Here is a 9,403-nt window from a genome sequence, read left to right as displayed (position 1 = left end):
TCTTGTGCCAAAAGAAGAACATGTTAATACTATTATTGGCTCAAGCAATGTGATAGAAGGCTCCGGAAGAGCTATAATTTTGTTTCCTGGAGGAACAAAATTTATAATAAATAATACACTATTGTCTACTAAGTCTCTGAGGAACTTATTGAGTTTCAAAGATATTCGCTGAAATGGATATCATGTTGAGACAATGAATGAGGGAAATCATGAGTATTTATGTATCACAACTCATGATTCAAATAAGAAAGTTATATTAGAAAAATTACCCTCACTTTCATCTGGGTTATATTATACCAAGATTAGTGCAATTGAATCACATGCCACTGTAAACCAGAAGTTTACTAGCCCAAATAAATTCATTACTTGGCACAACCGATTGGGTCATCCGGAAACAACCATGATGCGGAGAATTATTGAAAACTCCCATGGACATTCACTAAAGAACCAGAAGATTCTTAAATCTAGTGAATTTTGTTGTGCTGCATGTTCTCAAGGGAAGTTAATTTTAAGGCCATCACCAGTAAAGATTGGATTTGAGTCCCCTGAATTCCTAGAAAGGATTCAAGGTTATATATGTGGACCTATTCATCCACCATGTGGATCTTTTAGATATTTTATGGTCCTGATAGACGCATCTTCGAGATGGTCACATGTGTGCTTATTATCTTCTCACAACCTGTCGTTTGCGAGATTACTGGCTCAAATTATTCGATTAAAAGTACAATTTCCAAAAAATCCAATCAAAGCAATTCGTCTTGATAATGCTGGTGAATTTACTTTCCAAGCTTTTGATGCTTATTATATGGCTAATGGAATAAGTGTTGAACATCCAGTAGCTTATGTTCACACACAAAATGGGTTAGCAGAATCACTTATTAAGCGCCTCCAATTAATTGCTAGACCCTTACTTATGAGAACAAATCTCCCAATCTCGGTTTGGGGGCATGCTATTTTACATGCCGCAGCACTTATTCGATTGAGGCCAACGAGTTACCATCAGTTCTCTCCTATGCAATTAGCTTTTGGCCAGCAGCCAAATATTTTCCATTTAAGAATATTTGGGTATGCGATATATGTTCCTATTACACTACCTAGTCACACCAAAATGGGATTCCAAAGAAAATTGGGGATATATGTTGGATATGATTCTACCTCTATAGAGAGGTATCTTGAGATACAAACTGGAGATGTATTTAAAGCCAAGTTGGCGGATTGTCATTTTGATGAATCAAAGTTTCCAACATTAGGGGGGAGAGAATAAGCTTTCTAAAAAGGAACTTAATTGGAATGCATCATTCTTGATGCATTTAGATCCTCGATCAGGGCAATGTGATCTAGAAGTTCAAAAGATTATACACACTACAAGAAAAACACCCATTCAAGTACATTTGAAAAGTGTAGCCAAAAGTGACAAAAAATGATGCCTTAGGCTACGGCTACGCTTTTTAGGGTGATTCCTATTCGGCCGTTGCCTATTCTCAAAGGCTACGCTTTTCTGCACCAAGGGCTACGCTTTTGGCATTTGGGAATAGGGTACGCTTTTCAAGTGATACTGTCCAGGACCAAAGGCTACGCTTTTCAGCTTCCATTTTTACTAGAATAGGCTACACTTTTCAGCGCTACTGCATCATCTGTAAAGTGTAGCTACATTGTATACCATGGCTACCGTTTATAAGTGTAGCCATAGGTCCCACTTTTTTTTTGTATACCATAACTACTGTATATAAGTGTAGCCTTAGGTCCCTTATTGTTTTTTTTTTATTTTCTATATATATAATTTTTTTTCTAAAACCTAATATTTAATAATATAATTATATATATAATCCAATATTTTTAATTAAATTAGTGAAATATTATAAAATAAAAATAAATACATAATAATACTATGTAATATTCTTTAAATAATAAAAATTATCCTTAAACAAGATTTAGGTTGCCATAATAAATTAGCAGCCATAAAATCTTCTATTTGGGAATAATACAAATTATTTCTCTAAATAAAATTTATTTCTCTAAAAATAAATTACTTTAAACATAAGATATTCTATCTAGGAATAATACAAATTAGCAGCCATCATTCTAACTAGTAAATAAACATCCCTTGTCACTTCAGGAGTCACTCTCTGATTACCCGCTCATTTATCCCTATGTTCTTCATTTATCGTGGAAGTAGCTCCTGATTTCGTCCGTTTGAAATGCAGCTTGAATCTACACAAACAAAAGTTACATAAGAAGCTTATCGGAGATATAATTCTCTGCAGAACAACTTCAAACACAGATGATTAATAAAAATGCTTAATGTGAGAAAATGAATCTTGGAAAATCAAACTTAACTAAAGATGAAGCAGAAATTTGTGCAAAAGATGAAGCTAAAGACCTTGTAGTTCTTCTGGGAATTTATGCAGCTTCCTCTAAATTCATGTTTCCTCTAATAAAATCAACAATAGAATCATCAATTTGGAATAAAAAATTATCAGAAGCACTAATAAAAATTAAATAAGCAAGAGTGATCAGAAGCACTAATAATATGCCTTATAATAAAAAATAATATGCATAATAAACTAAATTCACTAATGAAACCAGCAAGAGTGATCAGAAGCACTAATGAGACAGAGCAGTTTTTTTAAGTTAGAATATTAAATTTAAAAATACCATGTTAAAAATTCTACTCTAACCACCACATTTAGAATGAATTAGCTCAAGAAAGTATCCTGAAATGACTAAAACAGATCATCAAGGGATACCACATTTAGTATGTAATTTCTCATTGTGTAACTAAATGCCTTCCTTTATTTAAACCTAGGAATTCTAATGATGCGCCATCTTCCAATCTAATTGGTTATTACAATAGTTGACAAATTGCCATGAGCCACGAAAATACTGCAGCATATATAATCCACATGCAACAAAAATAATTAACATGAAATCAGTAAACTACTCTAGACAAATGAATAATAGTCCCCATTAGTACTTGATTTTTGTTTATTAGAACATTACCATTTACCACTACAAAGTAAACTGTGCTGATTAAGAAAGCAACAATCATTCACATACCGATCCAAGAATCAAGCAGCTGACTGGTCAATAAATACATTATGTAGCCTAACTTATTTGAGAATAAGCATACTCAATGGAAAGGTTTCTGCCATTTAATCACCAAATACAGCTAAAATCAATATCTAACTATTCTAACCCTTACCTCTTTGTTGATCAAATACACAAGACTTGTCCTTGTTTTTCTCTTGAGCCCAAACCTTAACCGTTCCAAGAACCAGAATTTTGGTTACGTTTCACAAGGCCATTCGACCAAATTAAACACAGAGGAGAGAAAATCACTCACCTCTCTTTGCTTGGGGTGGTAGTTGTGTTAACAGAAATTGAATAAACTGAAAAAAATGGAGCAAGAGAATTATCAGAATTTTGAATTAGAGGAGAAAAGAAGGAAGATGAAGTCGCTGTCCTCACCTAGCAAAGAAACTCGAAGAACAGTTGGGTGAGTGGAACGCAGCTCCCTCTTAAGCTTCAGTCAGCTTGCTCCTTGGCCATCATTCTCTTTCTCTTGGTGCTATGGTTGATAAAGAGCCAAAAACTTGAAGAACGCTCCTATTTTTGCTCCCTGTTGCTTTGGCTATTCCTCTGTTCCTTGCCCTATCTCTACTGTCTGTGAATTCATGAGGGAGACAGACAGAGACACAATGTTATGTTATGATTTGTGAATTCATGAAATAAGTATAATTTAGCAAATTAAGTCAAGTCACAAGATTCCTCGCCTCAAGCCTTGGATTCGCTACGGGCAATTCTTTATCTGCAGAACATATTTGACTATATGCTTAATAAGATCAGCATCACCCCTAGCATAATATGAAAATAAACCAGAATTAAAAAGCATACTAGATATACTTATTCTTTTGCTGAAAGAAATCTAAATTAGAGAGAATAAGAGTTTCACACACAACTCAACTACCGTATTAAACCGACTGACTTATTTTTAATCAAAATGATAATTTTTGTATTTTATTTTTTGTTTAGATAACTAATAAGGTCTCACCCAGCGGACTTAGAGTCCCAGTCAATCTAATCTGCTGCTTCAGTGAAAGCACACTTCCAATTTTGAACCATATGAGGGCCAAATTTCTGCATGTACATTTCGAATGCTTGCTTGAAACTTCCACGCTAGTGCCTCACGTCTGATGGATCAATGTTATAAAGAACCGGGAGATCCTCATCTATGACCACTTTGACTTGTTGTTCGTTGTTCAGAGCTTTGCGGAGATGAATCACAAAGTTGGTGCGCATGTCGTTGCCCCTAAAATTGATAAAGTAAAGAAGTGCCCCTTTCATGTTCCCCACATTTTCGATACACAGAAAAAAAATAACACAACAAGAAATATAAAAATGATTCAAGGAAAAATCTGATTAATACAGGAAACAAGTGCTGTAAATTGTCAGAAAGCAAGCTGCGTGAGAACTTGAACAAACTACAAGTAAAGTATTTTGGTTTAACACAAAGAAAAGCATAACACAAAAAGAGAAGCATGTTCTTTATTTTTCACATTTCACTCTTATGATTTGGCAGGGTATGAATGTTAAAACTACAGAAATGCAAGACACAGCAAAGTCATTTTCATCATTGGCAAATCAAGTGCTCCGAACAGCAGAACAAGATAGATGAAGTTCATAAAAGGCATTGAACAAGTGGATTCAATTTACCCGGTTTTTGTTGGAAAAAACTTGTATTTAAGTTTGTTTTATAGTTTTGTATATTTTCTTTAAAATTGTGATCCTTCCCTCACACAAATTTCCATTAGTTTTGAAATTGTTTACCATGTTTTAGTAATTTCACAAAATGGAAATTTTATTTCTATATCATTCATACCATAATTATAAAAAGAAAAATCCTAACCAATATTAAGACCACAATTCATTCTCAACAACCATAAGATTAGAAGTTGTCAAAGTAAAGAAGGATACCCAAATCAGAATTAGAGAGGCACCTGCACTGACAAATCCTTTGATACAATTCAAGCTAGACCAATGTGTATTCTTTTGTCTGAAGTTGGACCTTGAAGGCTTATCAAGTATGAGAACCATGTGCTGTGGGAATGAAAAGGGAAGAGAGGTAAGAGTTCAGATAGGTCAGAGCTTTTGCGAGATGCCAAATGGCCAATAGCACCCTCTGCTGTGGATTTCCCATATATTTTTCCCTAATTTAAATAAGATTTTGCTAATATAAATTGGATTTGGTTCATGAAAAATTTAACTTATTTAAACCTTGTATTCCTTCAAAACATTTTGGCTCATGTTTGCATTTTCAAATTTAACAGGCATGGAAACTGCATGAGCAAGGAATGCACATGGAGTTAGTGGACAAAAGCATAGAACCTAATGAATATGAAACATGGAAAGTAAAGAAAATAATGGAAATTGCATTGATGTGCACTCAAGCATCAGCATCAATGAGGCCAACAATGTCTGAAGTAGTTATGTTACTAAAAAGTAAAGGCTTTGTTCAAATCATAGCATAGAGTCAAAATATTACAAGGAAATTAGGAAAATCTTCATATATGCATATCAATTTCTGAATATAGTTCACAGTACTAGAGACTAAAAAGCACCTTGGAGGAACTAAATCTGAGACAAGGAGATAAGGAGATTTACAATGATTTACAATGCCAGAGCAAAAAATCTAAGGAAACCAAGTGGAACAAAAAGTTTAATTATCTTAATCATCCTGATCATGCTTATAAACATACCAATTTAAAAAAAAAAAACAGAATCAATACTGAGACAAAACTAAAGTGATGCAGCAGAGAGCAGACACCACTTACCACTCTTGGAGGAAAACAAAAATCAGTTCGAATGCATCCTTTGGAAGTGTCACACCTAATTCTTCGAGCTCCCTTCTGAAAAAGAACTCAACACACTATTATCTCCAAAATTATCACAACAATGGCGTATCTGTCTCATGCATCAACTTGGTTTACTCTCAAATTTCAACATTCTAATTGAAATACAAGAAATAAATAAGAGCATAGTTGCTGTGTTTGTGATTACCAACCGAAAACCACTTTCTAAAATCAGAACCCTAAACCCCTAAAATTTCAGAACCAAATGGAAATTAATACATACCTAATCGACGACGTCAGTACAGAGACGACGATGAGAAGCACAGAGATCGACGATGGTGAGGGCGGCGTGACGACGATTAGTACAGGAGGGCAAAGATGAGCGACGGTCAGTGCGCAGCGATGGTGTGTGGCGGTGAGTGGTGAGTGTGCAGCAATGTGGTGAGTGGGGTGAGTGGTGAGTGGGGGGCGACGATGGGCAATGACGATAGTGAGAGGTTTTCCATCTTCGCGATGGTCAGTTCTCTGGAGGGGATGAGGGAGCTTTGGAGGGAAACGAAAAAACTTTCACTAAGTGTGTGAGCTGAGTGTGCTTTCAGGAAAAAGAGGAAAAAAATTCACTAAGTGTCCATTTTTTTTTGCTCTAGATACATTAGGCATCATTTTTGAAGTGTATCTAAAACTTAACAAATAAATTACCCTCCAAAAGCGTTCTCTTTAATATGAAAAGTGAACCCATAGATATTAACATACGGCTACACTTTATAAGTGATTTCTATAATACCTAAGGCTACACTTTTTAAATGATGCCACAATTGTGTATCCTTTTCTCTTATAAAAAGGCAACACGGAGAAAAGCGTAGCCTATTCTATGAATAGGCTACGCTTTTCAAATGTAGCTTAAAAAAAGTGTGGCTAAATGGGTATTTTTCTTGTAGTGACATTTGCAAAGAATAGCAAATGAATTGCCTGATGCATTTTTCGATACAAAGAGGATAACCAAATCTTATATACCAGCGGAAAATACCCCAATTCGAGTTGATGTCCCAGTAGGACAAGTAGCCACTGAAGCAAATTCATGTCAGAAGCGTGGCAGGCCTATTGGTTCCAAAGATAAAAATTCTCGAAAGAGAAAAGAGGTAAATACTTTTTCTGTTGAAAAAGACATAGTAAAGACACCTGCAGTTGTCCAAAATTCTGATATAGTTTTAACGCCAGAAGACGTTCAGGTACCTGAAAATTGTGAAAATGACGAGATCTCGATAAATTATGTCTTTATAGGAGCGAAATGGGACCGAAATAAGACAATTGTCAATGAAATATTTGCATATAATGTGGCATTAAATATCATGCATGAAAGTAAGGATCTTGAGCCAAGATCAGTTGAAGAATGTTGACAAAGAAATGATTGGCCAAAATGGGAAGAAGCCATGAAGGCGGAATCAGACTCACTTGAAAAACGTGAAGTCTTTGGACCTGTAGTCCGTACACCTGAAGATGTAAAACCTGTTGGATACAGATGGGTATTTGTAAGAAAACGAAATGAGAAAAATGAAGTCGTGCGCTACAAAGCCCGACTTGTGGCACAAGGTTTTTCACAAAGGCCCGATATAGATTATGAAGAAATGTATTTCCCAGTAGTGGATGCAATAACATTGTGTTATTTGGTCAGTTTATCTGCATATCATAAACTGCATTTGCATTTAATAGATATAGTAACAGCTTATTTATACGGCTCATTAGATCGGGATATCTATATAAAAGTCCCTGAAGGGCTAAAGATATCTAAACCATCTAATGAATATTCGCAAGGGTTATACTCAGTCAAATTGTAAAGATCTTTATATGGTCTGAAGCAATCCGGACAAATGTGGTATAATCGTCTTACTGAGTATCTGGCCAAAAATGGATTCAAGAATGATGATATCTGTCCATGTGTTTTTATAAAGAAATCTGCATCCGGATTCATTATAATTGCTGTACGTTGATGATTTAAATATCATTGGAACTCCTGAAGAGATTCCAACAATTATAAAAACTCTAAAAGAAGAGTTTGAGATGAAAGATCTTGGAAGGACTAAATTTTGTCTCAGCATGCAGATCGAGCATATAAAAAATGGGATCTTTATTCATCAAACAACATACACAGAGAATATCTTGAAAAGATTTTATATGGATAAGTCACATCCCTTGAGTACTCCAATGGTCGTAAGATCTTTGGATGTGGAAAATGATCAATTCCGTCCTAAAGAAGAAAATGAAGATATCCTTAGTCCTGAAGTACCATATCTTAGTGCCATTGGAGCGCTAATGTATCTTGCTAATAATACACGACTCGATAGATCATTTGCTGTGAATTTACTAGCAAGATATAGTTCCTCTCCAAATAGAAGACATTGGAGTGGAATCAAACAAATCTTTCGATATCTTCATAGAACAGTTGATATGAGATTGTTTTATCCCTATGGATCCAAGTCACAATTAGTTGGCTATGCAGATGCTGGATACTTGTCTGATCTACATAAAAGAAGATCTCAAACAGGATATCTATTCACATATGGTGGTACAGCTATATCATGGAGGTCCACGAAACAGACGATAGCAGCAACCTCCTCTAATCATGCTGAAGTACTAGCAATACATGAAGCTAGTCGCGAGTGTTTTTAGCTCAGGAGTTTGATCCAATATATTCTGTCATCATGTAAACTGATTGATCATAAGATAGCTCCAACTGTCTTGTTTGAAGATAATACAGCATGCATTGCTCAACTTAAAGACGGATACATCAAAGGTGATAGAACAAAACATATTTCTCCCAAATTCTTCTTCACTCATGATCTTCAAAATCAAGGGACAATTGATGTCCAACAAATTCGCTCAAGTGACAATCTAGCAGATTTATTCACAAAGTCACTCCCAAAATCCTCCTTTGAAAGATTAGTACATGAGATTGGGATGCGCCGATTTTGAGACATTAAATGACGTCGACAAGAGGGGGAGACTATACTCTTTTTTCCTTGGTTAGATTTTTTCCCATTGGGTTTTTCTTGACAAGGTTTTTAATGAGGCAGTCCCATCACTAAAAGATATTGTACTCTTTTTTCTTCACTAAGGTTTTTTCCCACTGGATTTTTCTTTAGTAAGGTTTTAACGACATATTCCTAAATGGTCATCCAATGGGGAGTGTTGTGATAAGAATGGGACGTGGATGCCCATTTCCTATGTGGGGCTCATATTCTCAAGAATGAAGTATATTAAAGGAGCATTAAAGAAAGTTGAAAATGTAAACATGATTTACGTATATAAATAGAAGGCAAAAGTCTCAGGAGAGATACAACAAAAAGCAATAAAATCTTCTCTCCCTCTTTTATAATACAATTCTCTCTCTTACTTTATTTTACAAGTATTTTTGAATACTCTTCTCTCTCACTCTTTATATTAATATTAGTAAATATATTAATCATCTTTATTATATTGAGATAGTAATTGTGGTACTAGAGTCTTCTACTTATACTTTTATTTATATTTATTTTACAACATATCCGTCTCTATCC

General features: G+C 34.9%; 2 long non-coding RNA genes across 2 annotated transcripts; both read right to left on the bottom strand.

The window, feature by feature from the left end:
- On the bottom strand, nt 2,908–3,852 carry LOC110266669. The gene is made up of 2 exons (XR_002354144.1): nt 3,469–3,852; nt 2,908–3,389 (listed from the first exon to the last, which is right to left on the bottom strand). It is a non-coding gene; the product is annotated as an uncharacterized LOC110266669 (long non-coding RNA).
- On the bottom strand, nt 5,792–6,184 carry LOC110267272. The gene is made up of 2 exons (XR_002354699.1): nt 6,133–6,184; nt 5,792–5,906 (listed from the first exon to the last, which is right to left on the bottom strand). It is a non-coding gene; the product is annotated as an uncharacterized LOC110267272 (long non-coding RNA).

The sequence above is a fragment of the Arachis ipaensis genome, chromosome B09 (assembly GCF_000816755.2).
Source record: "Arachis ipaensis cultivar K30076 chromosome B09, Araip1.1, whole genome shotgun sequence".
Lineage (NCBI taxonomy): Eukaryota > Viridiplantae > Streptophyta > Magnoliopsida > Fabales > Fabaceae > Arachis > Arachis ipaensis.
Note: the sequence above shows the minus strand (reverse complement) of the source record. Positions and strands in the feature narration are given on the sequence as shown.